Source organism: Pteropus medius, unplaced genomic scaffold, assembly GCF_902729225.1.
Source record: "Pteropus medius unplaced genomic scaffold, Ma_sr-lr_union100, whole genome shotgun sequence".
Classification (NCBI taxonomy): domain Eukaryota; kingdom Metazoa; phylum Chordata; class Mammalia; order Chiroptera; family Pteropodidae; genus Pteropus; species Pteropus medius.
In genome coordinates, this window is record NW_024340699.1 from 13,935,026 (window position 1) to 13,953,256 (window position 18,231).

Below are 18,231 nucleotides of genomic sequence, written 5' to 3' on the forward strand. Positions count from 1 at the left end.
AAAAACTGATGCTAGGGATTTTTGTTCCTAAACTGTGTTTAAAATTCTAAGTGTTAAAACCAACCAACCAGCGACAATGACAGCAAACCCCAGAGGCAGGAAAGCGGTTGCTCTTACACGCGCCTGTCTTTACACGGTGCTCATTCTGGGCGAAGTCCAGGCCTCCTGTGAGTAGCAGACCCCGTGGCCGAGCCGCTGTGAGGACAGGGCTGGCTCAGGGCCGGGCATGGCACCAGGCGGGCAGCAGGCTCTCCAGGCCCCGACCCCTCCCAGGCCCTTACCTTCCTTGCAGCCTCGGCTCCTTGTTCTGTGACTCCCTGGGCCCGGTGTGCAGTGGGTGCTGAGTAATCTCGAGGGGTCTGAGCTGGTAAAGCTGTGCTGTGGGCCCATTAGAGATGAGGAAACTGAGGCCCAGGCCAGGCTGGCTGGGGGCCCGCGTGTCCACCCCACAGGTCCTCCGCTGAGACACCGCTCCGGTCAGTGCGGCCAGGGGCCCCCAGCCAGGCCCCACGTCCCACCTCCCCTGCCTGGGCCCAGCTTGGGAGGTGGGGACAGATGCCAGAGGAGAGGTGGGCGGTGAACAGAAGCAGAAGGGGGCGATTTGCGGCGTAAACACAGCACTTGTGTGTGGAAGAAAAATATTGTCTTTGAACAAACGAGACTTCTCAGCCCAGTTTCCCAGAAGCACTATTATCTCAGAATAGCACTGCTCCTAAAGGAGAAAGGAAATATGGCGGGGGGCGGGGGGAGAGAAAGCCTTTGCAGGGGGAGCAGGAGGGGTGCAGACGGTGGACCCGGCGGCAGAGGCAGGGCGGGTGGGGTGGCGAGCGGCCGGCAGCCTCTGCCGTCAGATTAGGTCAGGCCCTGCCACCGGGACTTCAAACCCCGTCACAAACACATTTACTGACGGGCCCCGGGGTAGGGGCCACCACGCGACACCGAGTGAAGGTTCGGTGTGGTCAGTGGTGGTGAAACTAAACGGTTTTTGGCTCCTGGCTTTTTTTTGATCAGCTGTACATTTGATCAAGCAGCTTGCAGGCCCTCGTGCCAGTTAGTGGACCAGAGCTGGGCCGAGGCAGGGCCCGATGGCCCGCCTCAGCAGACCTGTCTCCAGTATGCCCATCAGCGGCCTCCAGTGAAATCCCGGCCCCCGGTGTCAAGCCAGGCACGCAGTTCCTCACAAACGCTCTCGAAGCGCCTGCTCCCACCGCAGGGAGCAGCCAGCGTCGGCATGTCTGCCCCGTTAAGATGTCTCGCTGTTTCTCTGTAAGCGGGCTTTTCTCTCCCTCTCCCTGTCGCTCTCGGCCCCCAGATCCTTAGGGGTGAAACCTCCCTACCCTGAGAGAGGCGTTGGAGAGCGCTGGGCTTGCTCGCGCCCAGCCGTCCTCTTGGGGGGCAGTGGGGACGCCCCAGGAACGCTGGGCACGTCTCCCTGCGGGCTCTCTGCTGTGTTGCTGGGCAACTGGCTGCTTCTTATCAGCTCCCAGACAAGCTCCAGCCAAATCCTGAAACAACCCCACCTGGTTTTCAGTTTGTGGTTTGGGTTTTTTTCATTTTATTTTAGGAAGTGAAATGAACAACACTCGTTCTGGAAGGAGAAGATAAGGCTCGGATCCGCCAGAGCCATGTCTGCTGGAAAGAAATCTCTTTTAACTTGTGGGCAGTTTTCCAGTGTGGCTCGGGGTGTGCAAAAGCTGGCGGCACACTCGCAGAGAGAATTGGACGCGGGCTGCGGGTGCGGGCCAGCCGGGCCCAGCAGTGGGGGTGGCGTTCTGCCGGGCGTGGCCTGGAGATCTGGTGGCCGAGGGGCCTGCCACGAGCCCCAGGCCAGCCACCTGCACCTCTCGCCCAGACACCTGAGGCATTTCAGGCCTTTGCTATCCAAGAGCTACATTTCTCAGGCCTTCTGTTAATTTTTAAAATACAGCCTGATCCTCTCGATGCCTGAGGCAGTCCTTGCTGTCCTGGAAACTGTTCTGTCTGGCTACTGAGGGGGGCCCATTGCCACACCGAGTCTTGGAGTGGCACCCAATCCCACCTCCTGTATCAGGATGTGTTGGGGAGCGAACAATAGACAACCTAGCTCAAAACGGCTTAACAATACAGGAGATTTATTGTAATGAAGAAATGGATGTGTTGGCTTCAGGTCAGGATTGATCCAGCAGCTCAGCAGTGTCTCCAAGGACTCAGTCTGGAGTAGTGGGCGCCCAGCTGGGCTGTGGGAGTCCTTGTGTGTGCCCACCCCAGAAGCAATCACCGTGACCGGAGAATGAGCACAGCCTGAGTTGCTCAGACCAGTCAGGGCTCACCGCAAACATGGGGCTGCTGCAGGATGGGGGTGGGACGGACTGGATTTTGAGGAGCCCAGGGAATCTCCTACGTCCTTTTCTGATACACGAGTGTAGTGACCTGAGCTGCTCTGACCGTCAGCCTGGCCCGCGTGTTCTTATAGGGCAGAATCATTCAGAGCTCAGTGCCCGCCCTCCCCCGTCCCACACCCTCCCCGCTGTCTCGCTCGCCTCTGCCTGGCCTGTCTCCTTTCAAGCCTCTGATGCTCTGTCCTTGGCCCAGCACAGGCCTTTGCACAGGCTGTTCCCTCTGCCTGGAATGCCAGAGACAGAGAGAGACACACAGAAAGAGGTAGAGAGAAATGAAATGAACAGGTTAATGGGGTGGAGAGAGGAAGAAGGGTCAGTAGAGAAAGAGAAAGTGACAAGTGGCCCCTAGGGGGTTGAGTTGGGCTGCTGGCCAGTCCACAGAGCTCCTCCCACCTGACGTGAGCTGCTGTCAGCATGGCCGTGGCCGTGGCCAGACGTGGCCAGGCTCCCTGACATCCTGACTGCCTTTTGGATGAGGAGGACCAGCAGCTCTCAGCGCTGCCGTCTGCGTGGTGACCGGGGCTGGTCTGTGCCGTGGTTGGGGATGAGAGAGGATGGTGGGTTCTAGCCTCTCCCTTCCCTCCCTGGGACCAGCTTCCTCGTGGGAGCCAGCTGAAGCTGAGGCTTTCGGGGACTTCCTGGGCACCAGGCTGCCAGGCACGTGGCTGGGGCAGGTGCTGGACCAGACTTGGGATGGCCGGGCTCCGGCAGTGCTGAGCGGTACCCAGGGTGTGGTGGGCGTCAGAGGAAGGACTGGTCTCCCCTTGGCCACCAGGACCTGGCCAGGCATTGCCAAGTTGTCAGGGTCACATGGGTCCAGCTGCCAAGTGCAGATGGGGAGGCTGGGGCCCTGCAGGCGGGGACTATCCCGAGACCCCAGGCCACCTTGGGCAAGACCAGGGCTCTGGCTCCTGGCCACTGCCCCTTTCTTTTGGTCCCCCATGGCCCAGTGCCCCCTCCCAAGGGACAGATAGAGGAGGTGGCCCAGTGTCCATAACCAGCCCCCACCACCCTGAGGAACCATCTCGGGGACTCCAGAAGAGTCCCGTATGTTCCGTTTCTGTGTACTGAGGTCCAGCGCAAGGCTTGGAGGACTGGGCCCTGGTCGGGACTGCTGGGCATGGGGGGTCAGGCTGTGTCATGCTGGCTTGAGCCTCCCTGTCATCCCACGGGATGTGGCCACCAGTCCCAGGGAGGCCCCTGGAGCAGGGGGAGGGAAGGGGGCAGGTGAGTGGCCCTGGGGTGGCCGCGCCTCAGCAGGGAAGGGCCGAGAGGGCGCCAGGGCAGTGAGGGCCTCCCACTGCTCAGCCCGGACACAACGGGGACCCCGCCATCATGGCAGAGCCATGGGGGCAGCTTGGCAAGGGGAAGGACAGTCCCCAGGCGGTAACAGGGCCTGGGGACTCACAGCTGGTGGGATGTTCCAGGAGGACAGAGGAAGCTGGGGACAGCGTCCAGGGAGGGGACAGCTCAGAGACCCCAGGAGGGAACAGCAGGCCCATGCGGCCACCTGGGGGAGGACCTAGGCCTTTCCTTGCAGGGCGCACGCAGAGTACTGAACGGTGTCAGCTGCCCAGGTGAGGGCACAGAAGAGGAAGTGGAGTGAAGTGGGCACAGGCCACGGGTATAAAGGGAGCTGGGGTGGGCAGGAGGCCCCCCACCTTCTGGGCCTCCAAGTCGGGGGGTCACTGTGCCTGATGCTGGGATTTCTGGAGGCTGGGGGCGGGGAAGATGACTATTCAGTAGGGACTTTCAACCAGGGGCCTATGCTGGGAACTGGGGTGCTAGGTGCTAGGTGCAGATGGCCTGAGCTCTGGGGGCGTCAGGCAGGAGAGGGCAGAAGCTGGAGGTGGCTCGAAGGGCACAGGGCTGGGCGTGGAGCGAGGACAGATGAGGGCAGGCGGGGCACAGCGCTTAACGAGAATAAGGGAGCTGTTCCCAGAGGAGGCACAGTCCCACTGGGGGGCCGCAGCCCTGTGCGCCCACACCCCCACCACCCGCCCTGGTGACCCCCCCCATCTGCCGCTGCTGGGGGGCTGTGTGGTCCACCCAGGTTGCTATGGTGATGGGATGCATGGCCAGCAGGTGTCAGCAGAGTCTGCAGAATCAGGAGGAGCAGGTGTGGCTGGGTGGGGGGCACCCGAAGGCCCTCTCCTGGGCCCTCCTCCTGCAGTGCCAGGAGGGAACCCCCTGAACCCCACCAGGCCCAGAGGAGCCCTCAGAGCCTGGGGCGGCCGGCCCTCCATCGCCACGGGGTACACAGCGGGGACAGCAGGACCCTGGGGTGGGACAGTGGGCAGATCCTAGAGGAGCTTCTAGCCCCGGCAGGCAGGTCAGCGAGCAGCGGCCTTCACTCTGAGGATCCAGGGCAGGCACACTCGCTCCGAGCCTCAGTTTCCCCATGTGCAGGATTATGCCATGAGGGCAGCGAGGGCCCAGTTAGAGGAGCTGCCCTCGTCTGGGCCTCTGGCCGGAAGCACCTGCGGGTCAGGCTTTGCCCCGGGAAGCAGGGCCCACGCAGGGCACACGCAGCCCTGCACACGCAGCCCTGCACACGCATGTGGATGGCCCACGCGGTCTGCATCTCACTTCATGGCTCCGTGAGCCGCTAATCCCACCACTCAGAATGGTTGCTGAGGCCTTGGGAGGCAGGAGCCCCTGCTGTGTCCGCTCTGAGCTTCCCCACAGGGTGGGGTCCTGGCCCAGGGGCTCTGTGGGAGGGGCCACAGGGCCAAGGCCATGTGACTGACAGATGGGGAAACCGAGGCGGGTTGGCCTCCGGTGAGTGGAGGAGGGAGTGGCCAGGGGGCGAGTTCGTGGAGGAGGTAGATGAGTCCACGGGGCGCCCCCCACCCCGCGTACTGCCGATGCAGGGGTGCTGAGGCCGCTCTTTTCCTGAACGAAATCTCTGTGGCCTCCCTTAGCTTGTTTTCTACAGAAGCCAATTAAAGAGGCTGCGGAGGGAGCTGGGGTCAGGTGGGTTGGGGGCCGCCCTGCACCTGTACATGTGCGTGTGCCCCACCTGGCGGCCTCTGTGGGACAAGGAGGCCGGGCTCGTGCTTCAGCCGTTCGACTTCTGAGTCTCCAGCAGGGCTTTGGGGGCGGGGGACAGCCCCCTCTCCAGCCCAGTGGGAGGGTGCACAGCTTCTAGCTGTCACCTGCCTGGAGCGCGCCTGCCCCCACGGCTGCCCTGCTCCTGGGTGTGCCCTCCAGGCCGGGGTTTCCTCCCAGGGTCTCCCCCCAGGGTCTCCCTGGCCACGGTGCGGAGGGGTCCGTGCCAGAGCCCTGCCCGCCCCGTGCCCGGCACAGCCTGTGAGTAGCCACACGGCGCTGACGTCTGTCTCGGGCAGAGCCTGAGGAAGGGATTTTGCGCAAGGCGTCCGCCGCAGCCGGGCTCTGAGGGAAGCAGGACAGGGCAGGGGGACGCTCGGTGGAGCACGGCTTCCCCGGAGCTGTCTGTCTCCTGCCCGGAGCTCTGTGGTGTGGATCGAGCCCAGAGTCGCTGCTGCCTTGAGGCTGGGGCCAGCCTTTCGAAAACCCACATTAATCCACCGTTGGCCGTCGAGTTTTCAATGGCCGCTGTAACTAAGTGCCACAAACACGGTGGCCGGACACAACAGAAACGTGTCTCGCAGCTCTGGAACTAGAAGTCCGAATCGAGGTGTCAGCAGCTCCCTCTGACACGTGTGGGAGAACCCTTCCCGCCTCCGCCGGCGTCTGGCGGGGCCGGCCGCCCCTGGCGCCCCACGGCGTGCAGCTGCGTCACTGCCGTCTCTGCTTCCACGGTCATCGGCCCCCTCCCCCTCCTCCTGAGGACACAGTCGTCGTGAGTTAGGGTTCACCCTAGCGATCTCGTCTCGAGTTGATCCCTCTGCATTGACCCTCTTCACGAATAAGGCCACATCCGTAGGCGCCGAGGGTCAGGACTCCACACGTCTTTTTGGGGGACGCGGTTCCACCCACGACTTCGGCTATGGGCGGAGGGCAGGGCTGCCGCCGCCGGGGGCAGTTTTTGGAGAAGGGGCAGCTGTGAGGCGTTAGGCGCCAAGACTCGTAGAAGCAGGGAAGGGTGCCGCTGTGGGCCAGGGCTTCTGGGTGGGACACCCGGATGGCTCGGGTCACTGAGATGAATGAGGGGACATTCTAAGAGGAAGGACGTGGACTGGACCTGCCAGCCAGGGTGGATGTGGTGGTTGCAGAGAGCCGGTGAGCTGGGCCATGGGTGGAGAGGCACTGGGTGCTGGTGAGTGGGGTGGCTGCATAGGACGGGGTGGTACAGAAAGCCCCCTCAGGGAGGGGTGCCAGGCAGCCCGGCACCCATCCCTGCCTGAGCTGCTTCCTCTTCAGCAACGTGGAGAGTCCGCTTTGGGCCATCAGCCCCCGGGGACTGTCTCGAAGGGGCAGGCTATGCAGGCTGGTGCTGTGGAAAGGCGGTTTGTGTTTAGAAATTGCCAGGGAGATGAGATCCTGTGATTCATTCCCAGAGCACCCCAGGGGGACCCCTGCACTCCCCCGCCCGGCCAGGCCCAAGCGGGGAGAGGGGCCGGTGGGAAGGCTAGGAGTGGACCCTGAGAAGGGCCAGACTCGGGGCACCCTCTCCCGCCTGTCAGGCCATGCTACCTTCCCTCTCCACCCCCCCCATCTTCATGAACTCAGAACCCCCGGGGGGCAGAACCCCACTTGCAGAGTCCATTGCCCTAAGTTCATTAGACGAAAATTAGAAAGGACAGATAATGCCAGGAAAAAAAGAAGAAAGAAAGAAAAACCCTCAATGAACCACAAAACATCTCTACTCCCCAGCACTCTCCCCGCTAAGAGTCTGGGCATTCTCTTCCAGACTCTTTCCTTGGGTGAGAAAAATGAAATTCGGTTCAAAAGAGTGTTTATGGAAAACAGATTCTCTGCCCAATGCCGGCTGAGCCCGGAGAGCTTAGCCCTGGGGCGCCCTCGGCTGGGGTAGGAGGCGGCGCTGGGACCCCTTCCCCATGTGCCCCCACGGGCCACAGAAGGGGGCCCCTGGGTGGGGCTCGACATGGACTCTCTCACACAGTGAAGGCCAAGGGCAGGTTCCTGCTGGAAGGTGTGAGGGAGAATCTGGGGCAGGCCCCTCCCAGCTCTGGTGGCCTCTGGCAACCCTTGGCCTGAGGACCCGCCACTCCAGTCCCTGCCTCTGTCCTCACACACCCCTTTGTCTATGTGTCTTTTTGTCTCATAAGGACATTCGACGCCGAATTTGAGGCCTGCCCTGCTCCAGGACGGTCACCTCTCAAGAGCCTGACCTTAACGACATCTGCAAAGACCCCGTTTCCAAATTAGGGCACGTCCCGAGCTGGACGTATGTTTTGGGAGGACACCACTCAACCCACTACACCAGCTGGTTGTGGGTGGCAGGGTGACCCGACTGGTGGGGGCCGAGAGGTTGCCGGGACACGAGATGTTTAGTGGTAAAAGCGGCCAGCCTTGAGCCAGCCGGACTGGTCAGCCACACGGGCATTGAGTGGGATCTTGGATCTTGGGTTTTATGTGATTAGTGGTGGCCTCCTGCCCCCCTCGCAGCCCTGGCCGCTGACCTGCCGGGGTCGAAGGCACCACATGCCCCGCCTGTAGAACAGGCAGCTAGTGGGGACGTGGGGGCCTGGAGACAGGGGCCGGGGGCCCCAGGCACCAGGCGGGTACACGTCCATCGTTCCCATGGGCACCGCGGGAGACACCTGGGGCCTTTGGGAGCCTCCTGCCCAGGGCTAAAAGTGCTCGTGATGAAATGGGAAGCTGGCTTCTTCCTTGGCAAGCAGGCCGCTTTTAAATCCCCAGAAGAGATTAGGTCTCCAGGGACGACCTTGTTCCAGGAGGAAAAGAACCAAATTAAACCCCCCACGGAGCCCTTTCCAGGCAGCTGATTCCTGTGGGAGCAAAACCCAGCTCCCCATCTCCACCTCCTGGGCGGGGTCAGTCTGTCCTCCCGGGGGTGCTGGGGGCCAGTGTGGGGCAGAGCCACACAGCGGGCGGGGCAGAGGATGGAGGCCACCCCTGGAAGCTCTGCCCCGTCCTGGGCAGGGGTGGCACAGGCGGGGTCAGGCCCCCGTAGACACACCTGCACCTGTGACCGGCAGACCAGGCCCGCGCAGTGAGGGGCTGCCTCCGGGAACCCTTTCAGTCCCCTTCTCTTGTCTGCACTTTACGACAGGGCCTCTGAGGCCCAGAGGTGTCGTGACCCGCCCTAGGAGAATCCGTGAGTCGGGTGAGACCCGTGTGGCCCCACAGGGTTCTTCCCCGCAGAGCTACGGGCCCCAGGGCGGGGCTGAGCTGGAATTCCAGGTGTGCGGGGGCAGCTGGGAGGCCCTTTTAGAGGGAGGAGGAGGAGTCGCTGGTGCTGCCCCAGGCAGCGAGGCAGCGCCCCCTCCCCCCGCCCTGTCGTCAGCGCCTCTGGGACCCCCCCTTACTGCGACGTGGCGCCCACTCTGCTAGCTGCTGCCAACCCCCCGCAGGAGGCCGCTGTCCCAGGCTGAGGGAGGCTTTTGGAATCTTCTGCTTTCAGATCTGGGGGGGCTGTGTTTTAAGCTGCAGAATTCTGGACCTGGTTCCGTCTGGTGTCTGTTCCTCTGGGTTGCGGGGGGGTGGCGAGGGGGGAGGGTGAGGCCACATAGACCCTGGTCTGGTGGACAAGGCGCTTCCTCCCCAGGAGCCTTGGTCCCTGCTCGTAGAGCTGGCCGGCCATGGGGTGTGTGTCTGTGTGTGTGTGTGTGCATGTACACGAGTGTGCATTTGTGCGCACATGCACACATGTGCGTGCACGTACACATGTGCGTGCACACGTGTGTGTGTGTATGCATGTGTGTCCATGTGTGCATGTGTGTGTGCATGTGTGTGTGTCTGGGGGCTGGTATCTGTTGAGCGTCACAGGGCCTGCCGGAGCATGTGTGCTAGAGGTGCCCACTGTGTGTGTTTCCTTCCTGGCTTGTGCCACTTTCTTAAACTGTCACTGCCCCCCAAGGTCCCCCATAGACTCTCAGAGAGGAGGTGCAGGGAGGCGAGGGGCGACCGACGGCCGAGACGCTGCGGCCGCGTTCCCGCTCCGAAGCACCGCGCTGCAGCCACCTTCCCTGCACGTCCCCATGGGACATCGCCTCTAGGGGTGGGATCTTCAGCTCATTTTGTAGGAATAGAAACCAATTCCCAGGGGAGCCGTGGCAGGGCTGGCTCGGGCCCAGGCCCAGTGCTCTTCCCGCAGCCCCCCTGCGATTTGCAGGCACTGCCTGCAGACCGTGGCCAAGCCAATGGTCCAAAGGCAGCCACAGGACGCTTCCGGTCAGGGGTCGAGCCATCCCTGGAGGGAACAATCACGAAGTCCACCTGTGGCTGCTGTCCACCCGCCCCGCCCGGTTTTAGGCATCCTGGTCTTAGCTTGGGTCCCCAAGGCAGGGGACTCTGACAAGGATCAGAGCTCACGCCTCCAAGTTCTGCTACCTAAGGGTGCGGGAACTGGAGAATTGATTCACCAACTCCTTCCTGTTACCACTGTGGGCTGCCCTTGGCGAGTGTTAATCTCCACCCAGCTTGATGGTGACATTCAGGCTCTGGGTGCTGAGAAAGCCCTCAGAAAAAGAAGCGCTGATGCTGGCAGCTGGAAGTTCGACTGGGCCAACGTACACTGCAATGGTGAAGACAAGGGAATATGGGATGGAATGTCTGGAGCTTCAGCAGCAATTTTATGATCGTGAGGCATTGGCCCAGAGAACAGCATTAAAGTCTGAGGCGAATAAGCTGCCAAGTTAACCTACCTCAGTTCCGACTTAGGCTTCTTATTATGTGAGAACGTCGGTGCCTTTTCAGCTCAAGTCATTGCTAGTCAAGTTTTCTGTTCCTCATAGTTGGCCAAGAGAGCCCTGCTGTCACCTTGATCTCAGACTTCTGGTCTCCAGACTGAGAGAGAGTAAACGGCTGCTGTTCTAAGCCACTGAGTGTGTGGGACTTGGTGACAGCAAACCCAGATGTGGAGGGTGAGCTGGGCAGGGGGGCCCGGGTGGGGGCGGGGCTGCTCTGGAGCCTGGGGTGACCTGCGGTGGCTTCCTGAGGGGCAGGTGGGGTGTGCGCGCAGGCACGTCCGTGTGCCCGGGTCTCTGCTGGGCTTTGGGAAGGCACAGTTTAGACACTGACATCAAGGCAGCCCGAGAGGAGCCCGGTGGGCAGGGCTGCATTGCAGACGAAATAAAGACTTGGTGGCTGCTATTTTAAACCGAGGCCCCTGGCCAGCCTGTGTTGGCCCCTCCGCCCTGCGTCTGAGAAGCTGTGGGCCGGGCAGGTATGTGGTGTGGCAGCAGCTGGCGTGGGCATGGAGAGAGCCCAGAGGTGGGCGATTTGCCCACATACCCACTGGCTCCCACTGAGGCTCTGCCTGGAGCTGTCTTCCCCTGGAGCAGCAGCCACTGCGGCCCACGAAGGACCCTCCCAGAGGCTGTCAGCCTGGGGCTGGCTTTCTTTCCAGGATGTCGGCAGGGCTGGAGTGAGTCGGACTGCTGTGGGTTCTCCCAGCTGGGGGCGGCAGGTGGAAGGCACTGGCCAGGCCTGGCAGCCCTCCATCCCATTTTAAGCATCATCCCACACCGGGCCGAGGGACCATCTACAGTCAGCTGTCTGTGGGCAGCATCTGAGAGCTTGGCAGGCCTGGACCCAGGGGGGCCTACGGGCCCACAGGAGACGTTGCTGTTGCTGGAGAGCTCGTCGGGGGCTGTCATCCGGGACGCCGCCTTGTGGTCGCTCCATGTGGCCAGGGCTTCCTTGCAGCGTGGTGGCCCCAGACTACTTGGATTTCTCGCAAGGGACTGGCCTGTCCCAAATGAGCGAGCTGAGAGCCGTGTGGAAGCTGCGTGGCCTTTCGTGACCCAGCCTCGGCCGGACGTCTTTGCGAACTTCCTACTCTTTTGGCAAAGCAGTCACATGCTGCCTTGGTTCCAAGGGAGGGGGGTCAGATGCCACTTGACGGGGGTGTGTGAAGAATGGGGGGGCATGTTTTAAAACTGCCAGTGGCCAAGAAGAACACCCTCCAATGAGTTAATGGCCATCTGCACTGGCCACCCTTCCCTGGTTGGCTGTGTCTCTGCCTACCTCCTGGACAGATGGCCGGTCCACTTCTTCCTGGGGAGGCCCTAACAAATGACCACACACGGTAGCTGGCTTAAGACACGGGACATTTATCCTCTCATAATTCCAGAGGCCAGAAGTCCGAAGTGGAGGTGTCAGGAGGCCAGGCTCCCCCCGAAGGCTCCAAGGGAGAGTCTCCTCCCAGCCCCTCTCAGTTTCGGGGGCGGCCGGTGTTCTTTGGTTCGTGGTCACGTCACTCCAATCTCTGCCTCTGTCGTCACGTGACCGCCTTCCTCCGTGTGCATGTCGGTGTGGAAATTTCCCTCTTCTCATGAGGGCACCAGTCACTGGATTAGAGCCCACCCTGAAAGCCCGGTATGACTTTGTCTTAACTACATCTTAATTGTAATGGCCTACATGACATCCACAAAGACCCTATTTCAGAAAAAAAAGTCACATGTCTCTGCTCCATGGCCCCTGGATGGCCACCGACCTGCCTCCCAATCGTGAATTTCTGAAGAGCCCCACCTGGTAGCATGTGACATTTTTTCCCTGCCCGGCCTGGCCCGGCCCGCTCGGTCATTCCCCCTCAGGAGTCCTTGGCTATCTGGCTCTTCGGTCTGGGCCACCGACATAACGAGCAGGCTCCGCTAGGCCAGGCCCCTGGACCTTTGCTCGGCCGGAGAGCCTCGACCCAGAGACCCCTCGCCTCGCTCGTCTGCTCCCTGTAGTCACCTTCTCGTGCCCACTCGCCCCTTGGCTCAGGGGGTGTGACGGGCTGAGTCGTGTCCCCTAAAATGCACATTGGAGTCCTCACCCCTAGGACCTCGGAATGTAACTGAAGTTGGGGATGGGCCTTGTCGGATGAGATACGGACACGCACACGCACGGGGGTGGACCGCCTGAGGACACAGGGGAAGACGGCCGTCTACACGCCAGGGAGGGAGGCCTCAGGAGAAGCAGCTCTTGATCCAGAACGCTGAGAAAGTAAATGTCTGTTGTCGAAGCCGCCGGGTCTGTTACACCAGCCCGAGCAGACGAGGACAGGGGTGTAGGGGGAAAATGAGGTGGACCCGGGCCCTCAGGCAGGGGAGGACGGGACGTTCCTACTCTGTTTCGGGGACTCGTCAAGGGTGCTACAGACCCACAGAGCATGTCAGTGGGTCCAGGCCGAGAGAAAGACCAGGAAAGGCTATGCCATGACCAGTGCAGGCCCCTGGTCCCCCTTATTCTACACGTGCCAGTGGGAAGTTTTACAGAAGCACGTATGATGTTCATAATTAAAAACAAAACAATTTAAAACCTTCCTTTCTGCCCCAGCCCCCGCCCCCACGCCCTTGTCCTCAGCCCCCGGGTCCTGTTTGGGCTTTCACTCCAGATTCCACAAACTTTCTCCTATTGCCACGTAGTCTGCCTCAGGTCTGTCCCCTGCACCACGCTGGGGCTCCCCGGGGGCAGGGACAAGGGCATGCACCTGGATGTGTCCAGCGGTCCAGGCCAGCCACATGATCTGAGATTATCTGACTGATGCTGGAGACAGCAAGGGCCAGGAATGGCTTGATGTCCTGGTCCCCAGTGAGAGAGCTGGGTCCCCAAGGCTCCCACCATCCCCACATACCACAGCTGAGTCTTGGTGGCTCATAGAAGACCAGGCAGGCCTAGGTGATGGCTTGGAGTCCTGGCACAGCTCCTTGCTTCTGGTGGGGGCATGCCATGTCCCACGGGGCAGCTTGGGAAGCACTTGGCCTTGAGGAGGCTGGTAAGCAGGGCAGCTGGTGGAGGCCAATGATGACGATGCAGGTGGCTCTGGGACCCACGGAGGACAGCTCTGCCCCTACCCCTACCCTCATCCCTGCCCTTGGGCATCGATCTGGCCCATCCAGGAGTTGAGAGCCCTGGAGGGCAGGCATGGGAGGGCAGCCTGAGGGGCGGCACCAGTGGAAGGTGACATGCATGATGCCCTGCGCCCGACACGCGTATCGCTGCCCATTTCACAGATGAGAAGGCTGAGCCTGACCAGGATCACGAAGGGGAAGGGACAGAGGCAGGAACGATCCCTAGTCACTCACCTTGTATCCCAGCCCTGTCCCCTGTCCCTGGTGACTTCGGGGACCATTACCCATTCAGGACCCTGCTGCTGCCAGCCAGACCTGGCTTCCGGAGCATTCTGGGCCTCCGATGCCACCTCTGAATGACAGTGACTTGAGCTGACACATAATTTGTACCTTGAGTACAGAGATACGGTCGTTGCCAGAAGAGAACCGAAACCAGCTATGAATAATTCCCGTGCTTTCGACAAAAACACCAATAAAATGAAAGTTCGAATAAATGCCACTTAGCCCACCCAGGCGTGAAGGGGAAAAGAGACACCTCGAATCATCTGCGCTGGGCTCCTGTGGGCAGAGGTGCTGGACAGGCCCTGGCTCAGGGGCGACAGGTCGGCAGGCTGCGCCGGGCAGCCCAGGGATGTCACCTGGGATGGAGGCCTTGCCTGGCTCTCTCCCCTCCCCGGGCCCGGCATGCCACCCAGGAGCCAGGCGGGCCCTGTGGGAGGCCTCCAGGCCTTCACACGGGCTGTGTTTTGGGGCTGGAATGCTTGTCTCTGCCTCGCAAACTTCTATTCATCCTGGAAAACCTCACCAAAGTGATGTCATTTCGTTCATTCATTGAGTGGACATTCCCTGAAGTTTACTGGGCTGGGGGAGAGAGTGATACTAATGCCTCTGGTGTGGGCTGTATTATATCGACTGAAGGTCTGTGTCCCCCAGATTCCTATGTTGAGATCCTAACCCCCAGTGCGGTGGTGTTAGGGGGCAGGCCTTCAGGAGCCGATTAAGTCACGTGGTCGGAGCCCTCACGAGTGGGATTAGTGTCCTTATAGCTGAGACCCCAGAGAGCTCTCTCCCACCTTCGTCATGTGAGGACATGGCAAAGAACCCGACATCTACAAACCAGGAAATGGGGACTCACAGGCCACGGAATCTCCCGGCCCCTGGACCTTGGGCTTCCCGTCTTCAGAACGGTAAGAGAGAAATTTCTGTTGTTTAAGCCGTCCTGTCTTTGTGATGGTGGCCTGAGCTGACTGGTACAGCCTCGTAGGCTCGTAGGGGCGACAGACTCGTAGGAGACAGTTGTGACAGGGGTGGTGGGGACCGCTGAGAGAGAACGGCAGGGCCAGAATGGTCTGAGTTCAAGTCCGTCTTCATCACCACTCAGCCACATGACCTTGGACCAGTCACTTCCCTGTCTGAGCCTCTTCCGTTTTCCACATTGTAATAAGAACCCCCTTGGAGCCCCGAGGCTCCAGCCACCCGCCTTGAAACTGAGAGGCAGCGACCTCAGTACATCCTGTGACACAGCTATGCTGCAGCCCCACTCCACACCCAGACAGGCCAGTGAAGGCCATGCAGGGGGCGCTCTGGGGCAGACCGAGGGGCTCTGGGGTTTGAACTGGCTCTGGGAGGTGGGTGTTGCAGGTTGAATTGTGTGCCCCTAGGGTATTACAGTCCTGACCCCTGGAACCTCAGAACGTGGCCTTACTTGGAAATGGGGTCATTGCAGATGCGATCAGCAACGGAGTAGGGTGGGCCCTGATCCAACATGTTGGGGGGCCCTGCCACAAGGGGAGAATTGGAGACACAGACGGCCGCATTCGGAGAGGTGGCTGGCCGTGCGGAGACAGTTACCGGGAAGGCGGCCACGTGGTGATGGAGGCAGAGGCTGGGGTGATGCAGCTTCAAGTCAAGGAGCCCCAAGGGTGGCCTCCATCACCAGAAGCTGGGAGAAAGGCATGGTCAGATTCTCCACCGCAGTCCCCAGGAAGGAACTGCCCCTGCTGACACCTTGATTTTGAACTTCTGGCCTCCTAAGCTGTGGGAGAGTAAGTTTCCATTGTCTAAAGCCACCCAGTTCCCGACTGTTTGTTACAGCAGGCCCAGGAAAGCGATAAGCTTGGCTTCAGGCCCCTCCCGGTCAGGAAGCTTTGGGGTGGTGGCTTGAGGGCCCGGCTGACCACGGCCCATGCAGAAGTGCCAGATGGGAAGTCAACCTTTCCTGAGTACCCATCCTTCCTCGGTACCCAGCCCTCATCAGTGGAGGGTGTGAGACACCCCTCGGCCCCCCAACACCTGCTAGTGTTCAGAAAGGTGAGCCTCTCGGCTGCCATCTGCACAGCCAGTATAGGAACACACACCCTCACTCGATCCCAGGAGAGGAGATACGTTCAGCCTCGCTTTACAGACAGGTAAACTGAGGCTCAGAGAGGGGAAGTGGCTTTGCAAACATCATCACACATTAAGTGGGTGGCAGGCCAGGCTGGCTGGCTCCACAGTCCAGCCCGCTCCTTTTTGTGGTCATTCGATCAGTCCCCACCAGCAAGGGCAGCCTGGCCACCCCATGTGACCTGGGCAGTCACAGAGCTCCGAGAAGCTTCTTTGTCCTGCACTCATGACGCTGGCTGAGGTGGGGACCTCGCTGGGGCTGTCTGTGGGCTGGGACATCTACTCTGCAAGTGGCTGGAGCTTCTTTGGAGCACGGTGGCCTCAGGCGGTCCAGCTTCTCACCTGGCGGCTCAGGGTTTCACATGGGAGCGTGAGCATCCTGGAGCACAGGGTGATGCTGACTCTCCTTTTCTGACTGTGCCTTGCAAGCCACACGGTATCACTGTCCTGCATCTGGTTATAAGACACAACGTTCCACCCCCCATGGGAAGAATGTCAAGGTCACACTGTAGAAGGGGGACATTATGTGGCCATCCTCAGAAGATACAATGTGTCATGATAGCCACTCGGGAAGCCAGGCCATGCCCCCTAGTGTGACAATTTATCGTCTGGAATTGGAATTGTGACCTGGTGTGCTGGTGTGGGTGGAGTGTTGAGAGAGACAGCGAGGGAGAGAAAGGGCTTAAGGAGGGAGGGGAGGGGGCGGGGGGAGGAGGGGGCGGGGGAGGAGGGGGCGAGGAGCCAGGAGGTGCGCGAGGTCTGTGGCCAACGCAAGCCCGGTGGTGGAGTGTCTCTGGGGCCAGGCCCCGTGACAAGTCCCATCCATCAGTCATTCCTGGGCCTGATTAGATAGATCTTGCCCTCAGAGAGGAGCTGGCTGTGTAGACGATTCATCGCCGTCTGTTCTCTGCCCAGCTTTACTCTCTAAGTACCAACTCTCCAGATATCCCTTTGCGGAATGGCCTCTTTTTCGCTGCAAATCTGAGGTTGGCCCTATCTGATCACCTAAGGGAAACTGATGGAAAGGGCAGGAAAACCGAGAGGGACAGGGACGGGGAGGAGGGCAGCGTCCTTCCCTGCAGGAAGGTGGCACACTCCGGGCTCCCGCGTCGTGGGCCCGGCCTCTTATTTAGGACAGTTGGGTGCCGGCCACTTACATCTCCTCCTCCAGAACCAGGCCCTGTGTCATCTGCCCTCCCACTGATCTCCAGCCCCGTCCTCCTTGGCAGTGTTCACCACACTTCCGGTTCCTCGATGACCAATCGTCCCACGCCCGAGGACGGGACGCCGGTCCACGCTGTTCTCCACTTGATCATCGGGGCCTAGCATAGGCCTGACCTGGTCAGTATTTATTACACAGACATGAGTGGATGGATGCGGGGAATACGTGTGTCTTCGGGAGCACGTTAACCATCAGGGGGTATGGGACGAATGGGGTGGTCTGAGCAGAATCCGCCAAGGGTTGCAAACTGGGGACCAGCAGGTGCCCTGCCCGTGTGCCTTATTTTGGTCAGTATAGTGCCAACGAGCCACCACAGGGAGGCCAGCTGCCCTGGAGGGCTGCCCAGGCTCAGAGCAGACAGTGTGTTGGAGAGAATATTCCATGTGCTGTGTTAAGCCATGAAGATGTTGGGGATTTTTGTCACTGCAGCGTAACCTAGGCATTCTGACTGATACCCCAGCTTCCCATGAACAACGGCAGACCTGGCCCCGCTGGGCATCGCTGGCCAAGGCTGTGACAAGTCTACGAGTTGTCCCCTCTACACGCTCTCCCACTTCCGCTCACCTGTTTCCCACCTGACTCTCGTGGGGGCTTAAATTTGGGGTGGTGTCTTGGTGTGCTAGGGTAGCCAAAACAAAGTAGCATAGACAGAGCGGCTTAAACAACTGAAACGGATTGTCTCTCTGTCCTGAAGGCCAGAAGCAGCCCGAGATCCAGGTGTCGGCCAGGTGGTCCGGTCCCTTCCAAGGGCCGTGAGGGGGGGCCCCGCTCTAGGCTTTGCCCTCCGCCTCGCAGCTGGCCGTCTCCCCTACGAGTTCTCACTACGAGTCTTTCCTCTGTATCTGCCCGGGTCCCCTTTTTTTAAGGATGCCAGTCATATGGGATTAGGGCCCACCCTCCTCCAGTGTGACCTCATCTTAATGACATCTGCAACGACCCTGTTCCCAAACGAGGTCACACTCCGGGGCCCTGGGGTGTCAGGACCTGGATGTATGAATTTTGGGGGTATCCAGTCTATGACAGATGGCCGCCTAGAGGAGGGGCCTTGGGAGCTGGGTCAGGAGAGCAGGGCTGGACAGGGGAGTGCGAGGGGCGATATTTTGTTTCTAGCAGGCCAGTTCTAGAAGGTTCTTGAGAGACTCCCCGAGGCTACGGAAGATGCGTGAGTGCATCGGGGGATGGGGGGCTGCCTCCCACTCATCTGCAGGTGGAGACAGACCAAGACACACAGAGAAAGTGGAGGGCTGTAGGAAGGGGGGCCTGTTGGTTTGATCTTCGCAGGTTTGTTTTTGACTTTATGCTGACTCTCGAAATGCGATTGACGTGGGGGTGG